Consider the following 20,257-nt stretch of genomic DNA (forward strand, 5'->3'; position numbering starts at 1 on the left):
TCCTTGTATTGCCAACTGTAGGATGTAGGATCTCTTTGTATATATATATATATGTATTGGCATCATCGTGGATCTTTAGAAAAAATCTTCCCGGAAACAACACCGCAAGCGATCGTGGAAGACCTCAGATGGTTATTATTACCGTATTACAACCATGTTTATGTGATCCGAACCAGCTATATGACGGCAACGAATAACACCTTCAACGGTGTCGAGGTCACTTTGTGACATCTCCACACGATTTGACACACTGGCTAGAAGCACAAAACTATAAGGTCCATTCTTTTCGAAAGAGAAGTGCTGCACTCGTGCTGCACCAGATCACAATGCGAGAGGGTTGCGCTCCTCGAACTAGTTCAGGAGGTGCGGGCAGTGCAGGCGAAAAGAATGGACCTATAGTGTATTCGTTCGTAGTTTATTAACCCATCCTCATTTTGTAAAACACTGCCACTCACATCCAACGCTCGAAAGAACGGTAGATACGGGATGGCTACTTTTTGTGCACATAGTGCACACGATCCGAGCCCGGGATAGTTCTGCACATCTTCTCTGATTGTGATGGTGAAAAAATGGGGAGGTGAGTCTTGCAGCATCATTGCATGGGTGCATGCATAATTTCACCGGTGGTATAGAAATTACACAAACGAAGACCTGCAAGAAGAAACGATTCGAGTTAAAACCTCCCGATTATAGTTTTATCATATCTGAAAACAATCCTCCATCGCTTTAATTTCAGGCACCCACCCTTGTAACGCCAGCCAAGATGCAGTGGTTCATGTCTACGTCACTGCGAACCTGAAAACCCGACGGCGGACATGCCGTTAGACTTGTAGGTAACGCGCTACAAGTGATGGCGTTACTAGTAATCAATTACTTTTTAGAGTAATTTTGCGAGTAATCGATTAGTTTTCCACGTAAGTAATTTTTCAAGTAATTCGATTACAATTTTGGGTAGTCGATTACTTTTCGACTAAGTTTTATTCATAGACAAAACTAACCTACAGGCTCCATCACAGCCTTTCGTATCTGCTTTGCATTTCACTAGCATGAGTGGAGGACATTGTAATATGATTCCGCACATGCATTTTGAGTGCCTGGGGACACCTTCCTACCCCAACATGCTGTATGTACAGTAGGTCAAGCCTCAGGCATATAGTAAGTCACCTGGAATTTCCAAGTTAGAATGTAGCGCGGATCAACCCTTCTAATGCGAAGACCTCAAGGGTCAACGCCTTAGAAGGAGGTCCACACAGAAGTTGCTCAAAACACACAGTTCTTAGTTGCAATTGCCCTTCCTCTTCGATACTGCCATGTCCACTAGCTAGCTCTCCTGATTTATTGCAATGGGTTCAGCTTTTCGGATATGTTGATGGAGCGAGTAAAGACGAAAACAACGTGTTGTTTAAATGCATAATAATCTTCAAATAAAGAAAAGCTCCTATCCTGTTCAAAGGCGGCGGGCTCCAATCTCAGAAAGCGGGTCAAGGTATGTGTAATTTCACGAATTTTAATTAGTCTTAGGACTTATTATTAATTACTTAATGACTTTTATTATTATTATTAATGATCAATTATCGAACGGTTAAAATAACGCGTTACTTCTTTAGCCGTTATTTTATTACAATTTTGGCCCAGTAATTTGTAACGGGAAAGAATTACTTTTGCCACGCGTACCAGAGCAATAGTAACGGAATCAATTACCTTTTTCGAGTAACGTGTACAAGTCTGCATGCCATTCGTGTTTCTTACCCTTGTTCTCAAAAACTGCGACGCTCCGCTGGCTGAAATTTTGCATTTGACATCTAAACGTAGTTTACAATTCAATACAACTCCAACCCCGAAATTTGTCGATAACTCCAGTCTTCACACGCTCGCGTTTAATCGAGTGTATGTTATTAATGTTTATTGCTAGTCATTGGAGAAAAGTACAAAAATCGTATGTACGAACCGTATGTATCTGTTAGACCGCTCTGTAGTTGTCGCGAGGCAACTTACCCTATAGAAGCTATGGGAAACTACAGAGAAGTCAAACAGATCTCTGCGGACGCGTCAACAGTAGGGTTGCCACCTTTCGGAGTGAAAAATACCGGCTGAGGGAGAGGAGGAAAAGCTCGTGGGAAAGGGAAAGTTGGTGAGGAACGTTCTAGCTGGCTCGACACAACCACTGTTCTTGTACCCTCCGAACACAAGACGTAATGAATAACAATGATAATAATAATAACAATGAATAATAATGATAATGAATGACTAAGAAAACGACTGGTGACTGCGGAGTTTGGTCTGTGCTCCAGATTTATTCAAGCTGTAGTGGAATGTTGAAGGAAAAACCCCGTAAAAGCCCTTATGAAAGGTCTTGAGCCACAAATACCGGCAAAAGGCTGCCGGTATCACCTTCCTACCGGCAACTGGCAGAGGAAACAAATAACCGGCCGTGCCGGTATAATACCGGCCTGGTGGCAACCCTAGTCAACAGCCCCAATGAGTCAACCTGAGCTTTCAAGATACCGAGCTGTGGTATCCGAACCTCCGTTTGTTTTACCCGCCCTGCATCGGCCACCTCAGCAGAAGTACGCACTATATGGAATTCTCAACGCCCTTCAGTATGTCGTCATAGACTCCTGGGTCATCTTCCGTGACTCTAAAAGTTCGCACTTCGCACGGTGATGGAAACTAGCAGCCGTTCACTTGTGGTATACAAGATACCATCGCCGCGTACACCGAAGCTGTCGACAAAAGGGCACGACATCGACTACAAGCTACCGTGCCACGCGGGCATTACGCCGGGCAACGAAGTATCTGACCGTCTGGCACTGCACACTCGCCAGCACAGAAGGTCCGTTTCACTGCATGCTTGTTTGCCACGTGTTCCATTGTGTGGCCGAATTTTTTTCACCCGATGACGTGCTATACACGAAAGCGCGTCATTAAAACTAGACCCCCCTAATCGTCTGAACTTTATTCTGACTACCGCCTTCGTGACCTTGACGGCGTTTTTTAATACTTGTATATTTACGTATTCCCCTTTTAAATATCATCTCTTGTACATCAGATGTTATCGGGAAACGTTGACTGAATGTCAATTGGCTGCCGTTTACAACTGTTCAAAGGCGCAGGACAACTTGAAATACAGATCCGAATTGGTGCTGACCGACTCGTTTCCCCTCGTGGCTTGATTACTTACTGACCTCGACTGGCTTTTATAGCCGCCTTTTACGACCGAAAAGGGCGGGAGAGTAAAAAGGAAACAAAAGGAGGAGGAGAAACTTTCTTCTCTACAAAGTGTTTCTTTTCGGAGCTTTACCATCTGTCTAAATTGGAAGTGACATCCATCCTCGTTTGCGTCTTTACAGCCAGCGAGATGTTTGCTCCTTCTACAATTAGGTTTGCGTTTCGTCCAGAAGTAACGGGACGGAGACAGGGCGCAAGAAAGAAAGCAAAAAAAAAAAAGCTCTTTTCCTGTTGTCGCGTGTTTTCTGTTCGGAAGTTGTCATTTTTCTTGTCTTTTAATTATGGAAGCCGAGGTGCTTTCGGTGGCGCCATTGCGCTTCACTGTGCCGCTCGCTCAGGATCCAGCTTGCAGAGTGTTGTGACCATTTCACGCTGTTTGGGGGAGAAGATGGGAATAAGGGCTGGCTTCTTCGGGTGAAATGCCTTTTACTGACACCGGGGGAATGGGGTATTTCGGTGCTATTTTTTTTTTAAATCCCTAATTCGAGGTGATATCGGGTGCTATTGATACATTTGAGTGTCGTCCTGTTATACAAGGGCGTTGTTTTGTTTTGTTTTTGTTGTTGTCATTTACGGATTTTTTGTAAAAAAAAGCCTGTGAGAGCAGCATAGATGTCGTTTTCGCAGCTGAGTAATACGATATGAGTAAATGAATTGGATTGAATTGAATGATGGCCTCATTCACCACAGCGTTATAAAAGGTACACACCACTGCTCACTTTCATATGACCAAGGGTGCGCCGAAGACTGGGAGGTGGTGGGTTCGAATCCTTCCACCGGCTGTGCTGTCTGTGGTTTTCCCTGGGTTTTCCGAAGACTTTCCAGACGAATGGTGGCCCAGTTCCCCCTGAAGTCGGCCCAGGACACATACTAACCCCCCCTGTCTTCCACTCCTTCCTGCTGTCCTCTCTCCATCTGTCCACGTATGTACTCCGCTCATAGCTGCAGTTGCTTCGCGGCGCTAACACGGAACCGAACAATAAAAAAAAACTTCGAAATGAATAAGTAGACACTCGTTGCTGTTTCTGCTGAGCACGTCAGTGTGAATTTGTAATTGTAGAACTTTGACATTGGAATGACGTTGTAATACTTAATTTAAACGGACCTTGGCTCGTTTACATAAAAGTTGTCTACAAGTGTTGTTGTTTTTATTCTCTCTCTCTCTTTTTTTTCTTCTTTTCTTATCAACTCAACTCAATCTCAATCTCAATAGCCTTCGCAGTGCATTGAGCACGCGTTCGCTGCTCGTGCGGGAAGCTCTGCCAAAACTGTTGAGATTGGGTATGAGACTCTAACTCAATATTTATGCATATCACCATCACCATCGCAGGTTGTTTGATCAATTGCTTGCGTGTTGAATAAATTTTCCCATAATGACAAACAGATCTGTGTCGGGGAAGGTAATGTCTTAATCGGCTGGCCGGTGTTGGCAACACAGAAGTGGGCATCGTCACGACTATAGCACACACACGCAAAAAAAGAAAAAAAGAAGGAAAAAGAGAAAGATAAAGGATGGGGGATGAAGGGTGGAGATATTTATTATGTAAAGAACCAAAGACACAGCGACCACTCTCAAGGCTGTCTTTCCTAGAGCTGATATTTCGTTTGATTGATTGATTGATTGATTGATTGATTGATTGATTGATTGATTGATTGATTGATTGATTGATTGATTGATTGATTGATTGATTGATTGATTGATTGATTGATTGATTGATTGATTGATTGATTGATTGATTGATTGATTGATTGATTGATTGATTGATTGATTGATTGATTGATTGATTGATTGATTGATTGATTGATTGACTGTAAAAGAAAAAAGTGAAGATGTTAGTCCTGTTTCGTTTATATTTCCGGCAGTAGTAGTGCCCCAGGCGAGGAAGCTATAGTTGTACATCGAAAAAAAAAAGATAAATAAAGAATTACATATCTGGACCTTGATCTTTGCTGGTAACAAGTAGCGATATCTGCTCAATATCTTCCATTTGTGCTAGTTAGTTATTTTGTAATTTACGTGCAGTTCCACGTTAGTTATGTTCGGAAAATATCACCGCTAATATATTAAGCGCTAGAGTGTGGCGTTGTCACTACTCACTAACACTTTGTTTTTAGGGCGAAAAAGCATTGTTTTGGCTTTTGTTGTATTGGTACATAACGAATCACAATCCAACCATACTTTTTTTTAATTCTGCAGTATTGTTTGCTAATGTTTCTATTCCTGTTATCGAGTGCTCGGAAGAAAAGTAAGGTTGTATCGTCAGCGTATATATTAAAATCTAATCTGGCGGCACCATTAATTAATGGGATAACTAACTATTGATTGATTGATTGGAGGAAGAAACTGCACTCTTCATTTTATAGTCTTCGTAGGCACAGCGTAGTACTTGAACACGCGACTTTCACGTATACAGTTCACGTCTACTGGCACTTGCACATTGGAAGGAACCGGCAGAAACATAGTGGAATATTGATTTACAAAAAAATATAAAAAGAAAATATCGCTGGAAGACTTCCCAAAAGAATGCTGCTGAACAATCATCACAACCGAATGACATCGATCTCTCGCCCGATTATAGTTGAAAACTGGTGGCCTATACGGTGGCCTTAACAACGTGTCATCTGATCAAGTTATGTTTTAAGAGAATGATATTTGGACTATACGAATCCGTCTTCCTTTTTCTGGAGTAGCCAGCCCAACTCTGCCGAGAGTTGCGTCCCCATTTTTGTCTTTTCATCATCATCATCATTATCCTTTTACTTTTATTGTTGAGTCACGGCTTCTTCTTCGTAGAATTAACATCACTGCAGTTTACTCGTACGATGCTTTCCCACGAGCTTCCGTAATCCCTGCTTATGCGATTCGACGCTGTAGTTTCAAGACGACGTGAAATTAACCTACCGGTGCCCGTTTACTTGCATGAATAATTGCAGCGTGCGAGGAACGGGATAAAAGTTTACGTGGAAGCTCATTCTCGCTTTGTGGTTGGGTAAAAAGCCCTCCATGCAATTTAGATTCGGCGGCCCGCTGTAGCAGGTTAGGCCCCACTCGGGAGACTCCTTAGAAGAGAGTGGCTAATGAAGTTCGAGAAAAGGTCAAGCGTTTTGCCTAAATGTGTTATGGCGTGGGCTTTGTTTCATTCATTGCGTTAGGTGGAAATGTTTATGAGGGAGGGTTGAGAGTAAGCGGATTGAAGTTAGTTCCATTACCGCATTTTCCGGTGTATAACGCGCACCCCTAAGAACGGGCCGAATTTGAAAAAAGTTCGATGTATAACGCGCACCGCGATGGTGCTACAAGCTTCTGTACTGCCACCGGTAAACACAATAAACCAAAGCGATGTATCATACATGCATATGCTATATTTGAAACACATTTTGTCAAATCCGTTAAACTCCGATGCAACAGCGTCGCTGTTATAGTATGATAGATTGATTGATTTTTAAAAGAAAAAAATGGGGATGTTAGTCTCGAGCCACTCGGGACTGGCTACTCCAGACGCGTTATTAAGAAAAGAAAGGGAAATTACAGAAAACTCGACGCTTTGAAACGGAATGGAAACAGAATAAATGAGAACATCACCACCTACGAGAGGATAGAGAGGTAGCAAGCGAGCTGGTGGTATAGATCCATAACTTAAAAACCCGAGACTAGGGGACAAAAAACGACCTTGTCTGTGTTTGTCGTTTTTTGTCCCCTAGTCTCGGGTTTTTAAGTTATGGATCACCACCTAGCTTGGCACCAAAAGCGAAATCTCAATGCACAAAAACAAAGAGCGTCACAATCTGTCAGAGAGGTCCGTCGAGACGAGAAATTGCGCAAGGGCGCGCATGGCTGGTATGAGCTGATTTTGCTGGCCAGCACCCAAGAACCTTGTTGGTGGAGTATGGCCGATTATCCAGGCGGGACAGGGACGACACAAGGGTACAACGGTGTGCACTGTACCTCGGACAGTCTTGGAGTATATGATCCACGTCCTCAACTACATCACACAGACCGCAGTTGGGGGACGGGACCATGCCGAGCTTAAACAAAAGTCGTCCACTGTATGGCACGTTGAGGCGAAGGCTGTAGATGAGCGACGTGATGGGTCGAGGAAGCGCTGACGGCATATAAAAACGGAGATCTGGGTCCACCTTGCGCAGGAACGACGTAGAAAGGACACTTCTGAGCCAGTGTTCACTGCACAGACGTCTCATAAGAGTACCAATTGCTTGCTTCGCGTCCGCTTGGTTGAAATACGTAGGGTGCGTCGGTACGCCACGTGCCACATGAGCCCGTCTCACAAGTATGTCGGCAGCCTCATTCCTAGGGACGCCACAATGACCTGGGATCCACAGCAAGGTGATGTTATGTGTCTGTGTGACAGCACACGAATACTCCCTGAGGACGTCACACACCAGTGGAGCGAGGGAGCTCGAGCCCACGGTGCACTGCAGAGCTTGGAGGGCGGTTTTGGAGTCACTGTATATGGTCCAGTGCATGGGTGGTTGACGGGACACAATGAAGGAAATCGCCATAAGAATGGAATGCAGCTCGGCCACAGCAGCCGACGTCGGGTGCAACAGCCTAGCGCTTCGTTCAGTCGACAGCTCAGGGATTACGAATGCACAGGTAGAGCCGGTCTGTGTCGATGAGACATCAGTAAAGATTTTAATTCTGCCATCCTCGCGATGAAGTAGGCTCAGAGTGAGTTGGCGAAGAACAATTGTTGTACCGATTTTCTGGAAGTCAAGTCAGGGACATTGACATGCACAGGTGGTGCCTGAAGGGCCCATGGTGGGGCTGCGGGTAGAGTCGGTTTTTTACGCTTTGGAATGAGGCTCCGGTGAGCTAAAACAGCTTGGCAGTAGCCGGATGCTGGTCGCCGAAGAATGTCGCGCACTAATGTGTGACGGTAGGGGCGAGTGGAGAGCCTCATGTAGTGCCCAAGAGATTGTGCCGTCCGCATAAAGACCAGCGAAGGCTCCTTGGCTTCAGCCATGACAGGGGCAGTTGGCGTTGATTTGTGGACACCAAGGCACTGTTTCATGCTCTTTGCAAGGACGGTTTCCAACACTTGTTCGAGCGAAGGACAAAGGTTATGCAACACTGTCATAGTATACTTCTTCTCAATCACGCCATTCTTCTGAAATGAATTCAAAACTATTGACTGCTGAATAGCAAGCAGCATCACTAACCTTTTATGAACTCCAGTGCCCTTTCGCCGGTTTTGTCAACTGACCCTAAGAGATATGAGAGAAAGCCACAGCACACTCTGGAAGAGGCTAGAATTTGTACGTCACCGACCTGAAAAGTGAAAAGGAACTCTGCAGGAAAATATTTCCGTGTAGAACGCGCAGGACCTTTTCAGAGCAGTTTTTTACTGTATAACGCTCGCGTTATACACCGGAAAATATGAGTGTCGACTTTCCACACGAATGTCGGCACAGTTCCCCCTGAAGTCGGCCCAGGACGCATACTAACCCCATGTACCCCCCTCCTTCCTGCTCTCCTCTCTCCATGTGTTCGCGTCTGTACAGAGTTGATTCGCTAACACGGAATCAAGCAATTTATAATACATAATTAAATCATAAGAACAATACTTAAATGTAATACTACTGGTAATAGAAGAAAGATACGCTCAAAAGGCAGGTGTTCCGATGAAAACTGATCTCAGGGCAATATGCCACAACGACGGTTAGATCAGCTAACTCCCTTCCTTTCTCTTTCCTGGGAGAGAGTATTGTACCTTCTCCCCACCAAGAGGCACCCACATCCCAACTGCTTCCCTCCTGCCCTAAAACACATCCGTCCAAACAATTTCTTTTCAACGACCTCTTCCACTTTCCTTGGCAGAAGAAACAAACGGATATATGAAAAAGCCTAAAATCTGGGCTCATTTCGCGAAGTTTCGCACAGCATTCAAACGGCCTCCCACCATTGCCTCAAAGGACCATCCCTCCCTTACGTATCCGTCGAGAGGTTTCCAGATATCGATTTCCCTTTCTCTCCTCCTTTCTCGCCTCATTTATATATGTATATATAGTATACCGAAAAGAGCCGTGCGATGTATTAGTACTTCCGATGTCGTTCTCTCTGATCAATAGCACTAGCACGGCGGGGTATTACCGCCATTTTTTTCCCCTCACTATACTTTCGGTGAGTGCGAAGTTTACGTTTGCTCGAATATGCGGCATTGACCTTGACCTTGGCTCTTCTAGCCGAATAAGCCATATTGAGGAGAACCCATATAACCTGCATAACTTTAATATCAGAGACTTGGATCTTTAGTATCGTGGATACCGAAATAACTCTAGTATACAGAACGCGCTTTTGTACCCTATCAAACCTGCAATATGGCTTCTGAATGACATTGAAAAGAGTTAAAAGGCGTGCCGGTTGCCGAATGGTATTGCTTATCTGGGAATGAAAATTCAAAATTGGGCTGACATTAGAGAGCTTTAGTACATCGTACGCTATCGCTTTTGCGTACGTAAGGGATAGCGCTGGTGGTTCTGCGCACTGCGCGAGGCTCTTTCCCCAACAACACCGAATATCCTCTGGATGTACGAATAACGGATATCCGAGGGATATCCATCGGACGTATTAATTCCGTTAGGACATCATTCGTACGTCCATAGGATATTCGGTGTTGTTCAGGTTCTGTTATGGGCGTGCGCAGAACAATCAGCGCTATCCCTTACGTACGCAAAGGCGATAGCGTACGATGTACTAAAACCCTTTAATGTCTCTGCCGACAAGCTGGTGGTGCACAAAGCAACAACTTGATTTTGATGATGATAATGAAATAATAATGAGAGGGGCGTTTTATCGCCACATTTACCTCATCGCTCACGATAATTTATTTATTTCACTTTTTTTTGTGAACACCCCTTACACTGAGGACCCAAGTCGTATACATCATCTGGAAATGTTCGTAGTGCTTTTAGAGCAGAATGTTGGAGGCCATGGTGGTGGTGGTGGCCAACCAGCTTGCCGTTGTTGGCCTCACGAATGTGGGCTGTGGCCATGGATTCCACCACGGACCAATTGCTGACCACTGACCAAGCTGACCACGGACTATGGCTGACTAAGCTGTTTTGTTATAATGAGAGAGCGAGCCTAGCTGACTAGACACGTGCGTAAGTGGGGTCAAAAAAGGTAGTGCGCACAGTGGAGAAGAATGTGTTTCAGGCTTTCCGGTGACCCAACAGTTGCGTACAGGTGTATCCAACAGCTGTACGGTTGCCCTATGATATCTTATCTCAATCTTGAAAGTTACATTCTTCCGCGGCCACATGACAGTGGTGCCCAATTGTTTTGCTACCTCATACCATTTCACAGATACTTCAGTTATGGGTTGAACCCCGGTATGTGTCCGTCTTTAGCTAAAAGTATTTTTTATCGCTTAGCACTTTCATTTTTATATGTTCCTCAAAGGAAAATTTACAATGCCAAGAGCCAATTATTTTATAATTTTTTCGTAATTAAAAAAAAAAGAGAAAAACTGCGGGCATCAGTTTCGTATACTTCTGCAATACTAAATCCTTAGTCGGATCGTATCGAAACTAACAGGCAAAAATGGGAAAAGTCTAGCACTCGCAAGTGAATAAGATAAGTATTTGATGTGATGAAGAGATTGAAATATTTAAATATTCATTTTACTAAAAAACAGGCTTCCGGACGGAGTCCTTCTTCATGAGGTGCGATGGTATATAGGAAGAAGAGGGGTGTGGAAGTCGCCCTCTCTGATACGAATTCCTGGCTACTTCCCTGCCTGCATTCACGTACCTTATAAAAATTAAACGCGGACGTCAGAACACCGCCCGTTACTTCCGAATGATTCTCTATAATCTCTTCTCCGTTCCTTATGCCCTCCCCGTGAATCCGATCTCGTTTATATTCGCAAGACGGCGTAACCTTCGGTGACGCCTTCAAGGCGAATGGGTGAGGCCATACTTCACGCCAGTCACGTATCGACGTTTCGTGCTGATTGTATAGGATGGCGTTAGCGGCGTTCCGTCTGCGGGATTTTCCCGGATGTGGTCGAAATATATGGCACAGGGGATTCAGGGGTGAAGGACGACATCGGGATGTCGTTTGTCTGTGGTCACCACGACCATTAGCACATATCTTTGGGCTCGAGTGAAGGAATATTGCTTAAGCTTAGCTACGGAGCTGAGTGTCATTTTACAACATCGTTTCCGGAGCCCTCTGCCAACGTCACATACAACGGCCGTAGCCAATCACGAACGTGCTCTCGGCGATCGTGGCCATGGAGAAGAACCACCGTCGTCTGCGAGTTGTGATCGAACGTCCCCGCGTAAAAAATGGGAAAACTTGGAAATAAAGCGCAAAACGGTCTCAATCTTCCTCAAAACTGATTTTCTGGAGAGCGTCTTGCGATTTTAGTCCAAGTATTTGGGTCTGCAGGGATCCAGGTGAGCTGCAATCACTGGCGGGTTCTTGAATTCGCAGAACGGTGAATCGCAGTAGGAGACGAATTCTGACTCTTAATTGAAAGAGGGAGAGGAGGCAATACGCAGGCTTTCTCTCTCTAGGTGGTGTTTCCTCTGCTCTCTCTCCCTTTTGCCCGTGACGTAGTACCTGTAGCGCTGATGGACAAAAGGGGTGAGGAAGGGCGACTTACACCTGTTGCAATCAGGTCGGGGTCGACCGTAGTGTAGTGCGAGGAATTGGTTGTCCTTCTTCAAAAAGCAATCAATCTTTGCTTCGGCTTCCTTGCGCTGTGAGGTGTGTCTTCAGCTGAGAGCCAAAAGCGTCGCGCCGAGGAAAGTTTCTGTCTTGTCCAAGTTTCCTTTTTTTTCTGTTTTGATTCTCGCGGTTCTATCAAACGGGGTGGTGGTGATATGTTTAATGGAATGAAAAGACAAAAAAAAAAGGAAATGTCAGCCAGGCTATTGCCTCAAAACTCAAAATAAACAAAAAAAGAGAAAGGAAAAAGTAAGAAAGAAAAGAAAAACTAAGGAAAAAAGAAAGAAAAATAGTTAGTGAAGTACAGGCACGACATGGCACATGAGGACGGACTCGCGCGAATCCCAATCACTATGTATCATTCGTACCGCAAATTTAAAATAAAAAAAGTGTCGCGACAACTATTGAAAGCAGTTGTTGAAGTGTTTGTTAACAAGTGTGCAGAGTACTTCACTCAGGAAGAAAAATAAACGAATCTTTTGTAGATCTTCTTAAGCAGCCGTCACACATTATGAAGCCGACTGACACACTCTAAAGGAAAGAGGAATAAATTGGGGAGAAATTGCAGCTCCTTCTGCCCTAGATTGCAATCACTCCCCGTTTAATCCCCTGGCACTGATATTTACTCCCTAGCACTGCGGATTGTTATTCGACTTCGCGTAAACTTCTGTGCATATAGTCCCGAAAGAGACTAATGGTTCTAGCAATGCATCTTATATTCTCAAAATGACGAAAATTATTCTTTTGTTAGAGGTACCCCTCTTAGGTTCCACTAATAAAAGAGCGCGATATAGAAGTTCATGGGTTCATCTCGACCTTATTTAGTGAAGATCATTTTAGAAAGTGACATGCACCGAACAAAACACAGAGTGTTTTGTTCAAAATGTATTTAATACGCTGTATTCTACGAACAAATAGTAGATCAACATAAAGTTCGCAGATCACACTTAAGAGGTGCAAATTTGAGTGTCACAGGTTGCGCTTTCCACTAACACACCACACCACACTTATCACATATCCTCATCCTGCTATTAACGTAACATAACGTGACATTTTATTCACAGTTAGTTAGTTATAGTGTTATACATTTTTCAACATGGGTGGCCTGGGTTTATAAGGCTTGTCGGCCACCCCAACCAGTCAGCTGCGAGACACGCATAAGTTAACAGGGTGTCAGAAGAAACTGCTTAATCTGCTTGGAAACACGCCGCATAGAAGGTGAAGACATTAATTCCTGAAATGGGGTTAAGTGTACGGAGTGTATAAAATTTCCTTCGATAGTTTACCATAATTGGTGCATGTTCCGGGTTATTCGTACAGGGATAACTAACCTCCTTGTGAGCTTGTTCATACAACAACACCTTTATGCTCTGCACAGTGTAATAATTAAAGGTAAAGTTAATTCAAAGCTATATTTAAAAACAGTACAATTAAAAACAGTTATATATTCAAGTTCTCCATGAGCTGCTGCTTCGTAGTTATCGTAGAAAAGACAATAATGTCAATATGCCTTTTTATCCACAGTGGCACCTTCAAGCCATTTCCGCCCCTTTTTCTTCTGACCAGCACGTCCTATCCTGCACGCATACTTTCCCTCATAAATTCTTATAATGTGGCGAGGCACCCTTTACAGGCAACGCAATTTCTCCCTCCCTCCCAAAAAATCTCAATTGTTAAAGGCTCCTGCGCCTCATTTACGTAAAAACCACGACGCACTTGCTGGTTCCTCCAAAACTTCGCGTCTTCTTAATGAAGCTTAATCCCGTGTGCCCCACGAAGAAGGAATACCAGAGAAAAGCTGGCCGCCAGGCGGCTCTGATACCTGTGGCAGGAATATCATTATGACCACACACTGAAGAAGCAGAAGCAGACCTCTCGTGCAACTTTGCATGACGGATGCGTTTGCGCGCCTTAGAAAGATCGCCCCCTTTTATACGCTTAAATCCGTGCCTGCGTGAATGAATGATATCTTTTATGATGGATGACAACATCTTGGCGAACCCGCAGTGTTGTATATTATGCAAGCTCAGGCTCTTCAAGACTTTTTTTTTCTTCTCTCTCATGGTATATGCATTATTTGCTCTGTATAGCGTGAACTCTCGAAATTGCCAGGAACTGTGCAAAGATTCATGGTTTTATTCCTCCTTTTCTTCGCAGGCTAAGAAGAAAGAAGAAAATGGCGTTCTGAATCATTCCATTGTGTGCCTCCCTCATCAAGGAGCCAAGAAATACATTCGTAAGCGCCCTTTTTTTTTTTTTTTTTTTTCGTGAGTAATGTTGGAAGTCTTCCGCTTTTCATTTTTATGTTATTAGACTCGTCCTTTTCGTGGCTCTTAATGAGTTGCCTTCAATATTTCGCTCCGAGTTAATACACACGGTGGTTATAAAAACGTGTGTTAGCTATAAGTGGTTAAATGGTCGTATATGTTTATGCTCTTTCTTGGCGCTCCTTTGTCGGCTGCGTCATGACCTCACGTATGATCTTATTAATCGGGAGTAAAAATAATCTATAAGTTATGATAAGTTACGATAACCCAATGGCTCACATCACGTTGCTGATCTTCGATTCGGCAGTTATTGATTGATTGATTCTTTGTCGTATCGTTTTTCGTAGTGATTATATCCAATTCAACTCACACTATTATCAACAACTCCCTATATTACTTGCTGTGGGTAGGTCGTTGCGTACATGCGTGTAATGATAAATCATCTGCCGCAAATCGTAATCATAAATTATACTCCGCATTTCGTGCACATCGTCTGCTTATTATTTTACCATGTCGCCTGTTATCCCCCATTGGCGCCATGGGAATTTAATTGAGTTTATGTCGGCATATTGGCGTCGGAAGCAAGCAGAGAATAACGTTGCCAGAGGGCAGACGGTGGCGCTGCGATCGGTTCAGGGCTCGTTTGATGCCTGCGCGGTGGCAGTTGATTGGTCAATTAGACTTTGGAGACTCGCTTTTCTTTTTGTTTTTTTGTTTTCTGATCTTCCTGTTGCGTGCCTGGCAATGTGGAGCCGTCTGTGTCTTGCGGCGCTGACAGCCGACAGATATAGATAATCCTGTTATCTTCTGCACCGCAACCGAATTTGTTACCAGAGTTCCTGCGGGGTGGATGGTATCTGTCAAATTTCTGTCGAGATCTTGTGAAAAACCACGTGATTTTGATTGAAATAGTGTGTTATGGCCATAGCCTTCCGAATTCAAGAAGAAAAATGCTGTCTTTGCTTGGCAATTTTTGTAGTTTAATTATGCGAATTGGCTTAATTAATGCGTAACAAGAATGCAAGCTGCCTCAATGTATGGCAAAGGTCTGTATGAGTTATTTCTGTGATGTGATGTGATGTGATGTGATGTGACAGAAAAAGAAAAAAATGGAGATTTAAGTCGCGACAATTTCCAGAAGTTATTTCCGCGAGTTATTTCCATGTAGTCTTATAATTTTTTAAGTAAAACCTACATTTAGGAATTTAGTGACATCCTCTCGTGGAACACTCTGTGTAGTCACATATACAGGCACGTAACACAGATCCGGATTAGAACAGGATAACCCTGTCTGCGTGGTTGGAGAAATAATGATGTATAGAGTGCAGGACCACATTGATACTATCTAAGCCACTTGATGATGATGATTCATATGATTCATTCCCTCAGAGGCTTTGCGAATCGCCCCCATTGTGGCCCATCCCAAGATAATTTTCATGTCGAACTACGCGCGTGCACATTTCTCTCATCTTTTGTGGGAAATAATAACGGAGCAAGACACAAAGGTTTCCATGGCAACGACACCTTGCGGTACGAAAAATCCCCCCCTACAAAACAGAGGCCTTACTAATCTCCCACTTTTACAACGACGACGATGAATAGGTAATGTTTGACGTCTCATTTGAGAACAACCTTGGGGGGTAAGTACACGTAGCTAAACCGTATTCAACGAGCACATTATATTACCGCATTATCTAGTTCCGTTTTTCGTCTTTCCCACCCCGTTAAGTTAAGCGGATAAAAGAGTGAAAACAACGTAGCATCTCCTTCTATTTTATTTACGCTTCACTGGCTTTCTAAACAGCTTTAATGACATTCCAACCTGAGCGGTGTCGTAAAGCCTCTTAATGTCATGTTTAAGGAGACTACTTTTCTGTCTGTCGTTGTTTACGAAACCAGCCATTTCTTGAGGGAACACACCTTGCTTTTCGAGCCACCAGTCGAGGCGATGCAAAACCATTCTCTCCATCCGTTTTCCCATACAGCTTGTCAGGCTCACAGGGCGAAAGAAGGATAGGGCATTTGGGGGTTTGCCTGGTTTCAGGATGGGAAGAACTAATGCCTCCTTCCAGGTAGACGGTATGATCCCTGTCACCAAGACGCATTATAAACATGAAGAAGAGCTTGCAGTGACCGCCCGTGGAAAAAGTTGTTTCCTTGTTTGTCGTTGTTTGTCGTTATTTACGTTTTGTGTGTCAGGTATCACGGAACTCTGTGTCTTTCCTATGCAGGCGAAATTAGGAATGTTTGGCGTTGTAACGCGAGAGTTGTAAACAGGCCCGTCGGAGTACCACATTTTCCGTTGTATAGCGTGCGCGTTATACATCGCAAACAGTGCAACGAAGAGGCACTACGCGTTATTTAGCGGTGCGCGTTATGCATCCAAGTCTTTTCCCGGAAAGTCGACTTTTAAGAGGATGCCAGGCGACTTGTAGCCTAGGAATAGCCACGCGCGGGGTTCAATGCGGCACCTCTTAGGTGGTATAAGGGGGTTAGACGGTTAGACCTCCGACAAATAAAGCACACTAGGCTTCTTATGTCCTGAATGGATAACTAATTCCCCTTGCAGCGGCATATTCCTCCTGACTGAGGGCGACATAGCAAGAGTCAGCTGAAGGTCAAGCATCCCAGGTGACTTCGGAATAGTAGTGTACACTGGTATTTTACGTGACCTCACGTTCTCTAGATGACCATTTGGGAGGCAGACCTGTATTTTAAAATAGAGCCGTACCTTATAGGTAAATAAAGTATAATAATAATAAACCATACTTGTACTCGGCGCGCGTGCTTCTATTGCTATGTACAATGAGGGCGCGATACAGAGCCTGTGGTTCCTGCTCAAAAATAAAGAACTGGGAATTGCATGACGTTATGCACTCTACCTTTTTTGTTAATTTTCGCTAATTTTAAGTGGTGCGCGTTGTACACCGGAAAATACAGTACTCCTCTGGGTACTCTGAGTACTTGGTTTCGAGTAGAATATCAAATCGACGTGCCTTACCCTTTATGCTAAAAAAATATATGTTAATCTGGGTGATGCGGAAGTATCACAAAACAAACCAATAATAATAATAATAATAATAATAATAATAATAATAATAATAATAACAATAATTTTTAGTTCTGAGAGCTATATATGACGTCATGTTTTGGCGGCTGCGCAATCTGCCACGCGTCTGGCAACATTGCTGGTCGAAGGTCGTTTTCTGTCTCCTGTCCTCATCATAGCAGCTGGCAGTCTTCCAACGTGGTGAGGTAACCGGGAAGGTGCTCGCGCTGTTGATGGAGGGGGAAGGTGCGGTCAGCCAGCTTTGTAGTGGCGGCTCGGTGCTCCCTGGAGAGGGAGAAGAGGGGAGGGTGAAAGAGGGATAGGAGAGATGGATGGTGGCACAGGAGAGGGAGCGGTGTGCTATCACTCTTGCTCTGGGATTGGGGAGTTGAAATAAGACACACCCCAGGGAAGATCGCGGTGACATCACCTATTCTTGAAGAATCCAAAACCAGCGAGGAAGAATGTCAAAAGTTGAGTCTAGTCGATAAGAACAAGCACTAATAATACAAAAAAAAGAAGCAAAAAAAGCTTCATTTCGTTCATCAGGGTACAAGCTTTTTGTGTAGCAGATTACCTGATGAGTTGTATTCCGCTACGCAAAAATGTGTACCCTATTAATGCTTCAGTGTTTCTCGTATTATTAGAATCCGAAACCGTCAAGTTTTGCAGGTTCTTTCGAAAATTCGTGGAATCGCACTGAGGCCGAGTTAAATATATAATACGAAACACAATAAATATATTTTTGTAGTCAGTATAGAGGTTCCTTAAACCAAGAAACCTGGTTTAGGGATTAGCTTACGTGTTAGCTGCTTCTCTTTGAAACGGCTCTACAAGGGTACTACGTTCCACTTTTCCACCACCGTGCAGCAGCTGAATGTGAAGGGACATTTCTTGATGGCAATTGATGTTCTGAGGCTGAAACACATAGAAAGAACAAATACATACAAAGCCTCAAGTGCCTAAGAAACTAATGATGAAAGAAGGAAGTCACTGGGGAAAAGGTTAGCCAACTGTAGGGCTCGAACCCACATCTTCTGGATTACCGGTCCAGGACATTTCTTTCCTTGCCGTTTTCTTTTCTTTCTTTTTTATGTTCTCATCGTCTGAATAGCCGTCCATTTGGCTGCATCATGTAGATCAATGGGTATATCTTATACAGGAGCTCTCCTTTGAGGGGCTCTTATATTGTATTCTTTTTTGATCTCCGCAAAGCAGTAAGCGACAGGCGTGAACATCGCGCTGACAGCGCGTTCCGTAACCATGGAAACGGTGAAAGATGTGCAACAGAAGGACGCACACACAAAAAAAACAGATATAAGCCCGTTCATGAGGATGACTTGTCTGGAGTCAGATGTAATGACGACAAGCGAGTGCTGCCCAGGACGGGGGCTAATAAAAGGTACTATAATAATATAAAATATAATATGTCTGTGAGATATAATATTGGACACTAGGTTATGTACGGAGCATACATTAGTTTTAAGTAGCAAATAAATGACAATTGCCTAAAAAGTTGTAACCATGCCTGCTCTGAAAGTTTAGAACGGTGTGTCCGTTTAGAGTATATCGCATTCGTTTTCCGCGCCGGAGCCGCCCTTCGGTGTCCACGATTGTGTCACGTGTTTTCTCCTTCCAAGAATGCGGCGTCCATGTTGAGTCCCTTCATCCAAAAACCGGTATCCTGGGTTGCGAGTTGGCTCGACCGCGCCCTGTTCTCCGGCGGAGAAGCGGGAGATTGGTGTCCCAGTTGCTAGGCAACGCAGCTGCGCCGGACCCGTGGTGGCCTCGCTCGCCGGCGCGGCCCACTGTCGCTACTCTGCTCCCTATTTAGTGACTCTATGTCCATTAACGCTCGAACCGTAACATGCAGAGTGAAATTATATCTGAGTATTATATCGGAGTAAAACGGGGAGTAATTGCAGCTTCTACTCCCCTAGGCTGCAATTACTCCCCATTTTAGTCCCCTAACCCCAACATTTACTCCCCAGGACTGCAAATTGTCACGGAACTTCGCGAATGGCCTCTTGAATGCAACAGTCTACGTAAATATCTGCCCTTGTGGTCAATTTGATGGCATAAGGCTGTATAACTCAGCCAACGTAGCAATTTTCCACCCACACAGAGTAAGAAACAGTTAGCGCTTCTTTTCTTCGCAAATTGTGCCCTACTATGTATGGGAGCAAGATTTTATATCGCTCGATATATTACGGTTGACGGTTTGCTTCAAAGTATTCTCACGCATGCACACGAATTATGTGCCTGGGACTCAAAAAACAGAGCGTGAAATGCAGTCTCTATACTCTGTGACATTCATTTACTCCCGTGCATTTACTCGCGAAAGGGATTATTTTTTGTGGCAATGCATTTAGTCCCTAAAAGGAGTAAAACTACTCTCTTTTTTCTTAGAGTGCGCATGCTTGGCCCCATTGTGCGCTTGAATTAATAAGTTTCCTTATGCCATGACAGAAAGAATACTACCCGCTCCCATGACATAGTGATCGCTTTCCACGCCGAGACTGGGAGGTGATGCGGGTTCGAATCGACGCACACTAACCCCCACTGTCCCCCACTCCTTCCTGCTGTCCTCTCTCCATCTGTCCACGTCTGTACGCCGGATGATTTCGTTTTCGCTGACTCTAATACATCTGGACTGTGTGTTGGGAGAAGTGAAATCGAAACAGCTTTGAGGCTTTTTTTCCCCTCCTTTCTTAACGTAAGTTTCAGTGCATTGCTAAGCTCTCCGACATTCTATGGGATTGTCTCTTGGATCTAGTTGGAACTTGAAAATATGAACTTGAACTTGCGCTGTTTGCAGACAGCTCAAATACCCCAACCCGTCACTGTCTCTTTTAGTTGGCCGGCGCACAAGCTCCATGATCTTTACTCTTAGTTCCATCATCATCATCATCATCACTCTTGTGTTTTGTGTACCTGGCAGGCGATCGTATCTTCTCTGTTAGGCGACCAATATCTGATTGATTGATTAATTGATTTTTAAAATAAAAAAGAAAA

General features: G+C 44.0%; 1 protein-coding gene across 3 annotated transcripts in view; it reads left to right on the forward strand.

Moving 5' to 3' along the window:
* Nucleotides 1-20,257, forward strand: part of LOC135394754 (cGMP-dependent 3',5'-cyclic phosphodiesterase-like) — a 164,307-nt gene that overhangs the window by 62,171 nt on the left and 81,879 nt on the right. For all 3 annotated transcript variants that reach the window (XM_064625684.1, XM_064625686.1, XM_064625689.1), the window contains exon 2: nt 14,084-14,162. The gene's annotated coding sequence lies outside the window, so the exon portion shown is untranslated. The remainder of the gene's footprint in view (nt 1-14,083; nt 14,163-20,257) is intronic.

The sequence above is a fragment of the Ornithodoros turicata genome, chromosome 5 (assembly GCF_037126465.1).
Source record: "Ornithodoros turicata isolate Travis chromosome 5, ASM3712646v1, whole genome shotgun sequence".
Lineage (NCBI taxonomy): Eukaryota > Metazoa > Arthropoda > Arachnida > Ixodida > Argasidae > Ornithodoros > Ornithodoros turicata.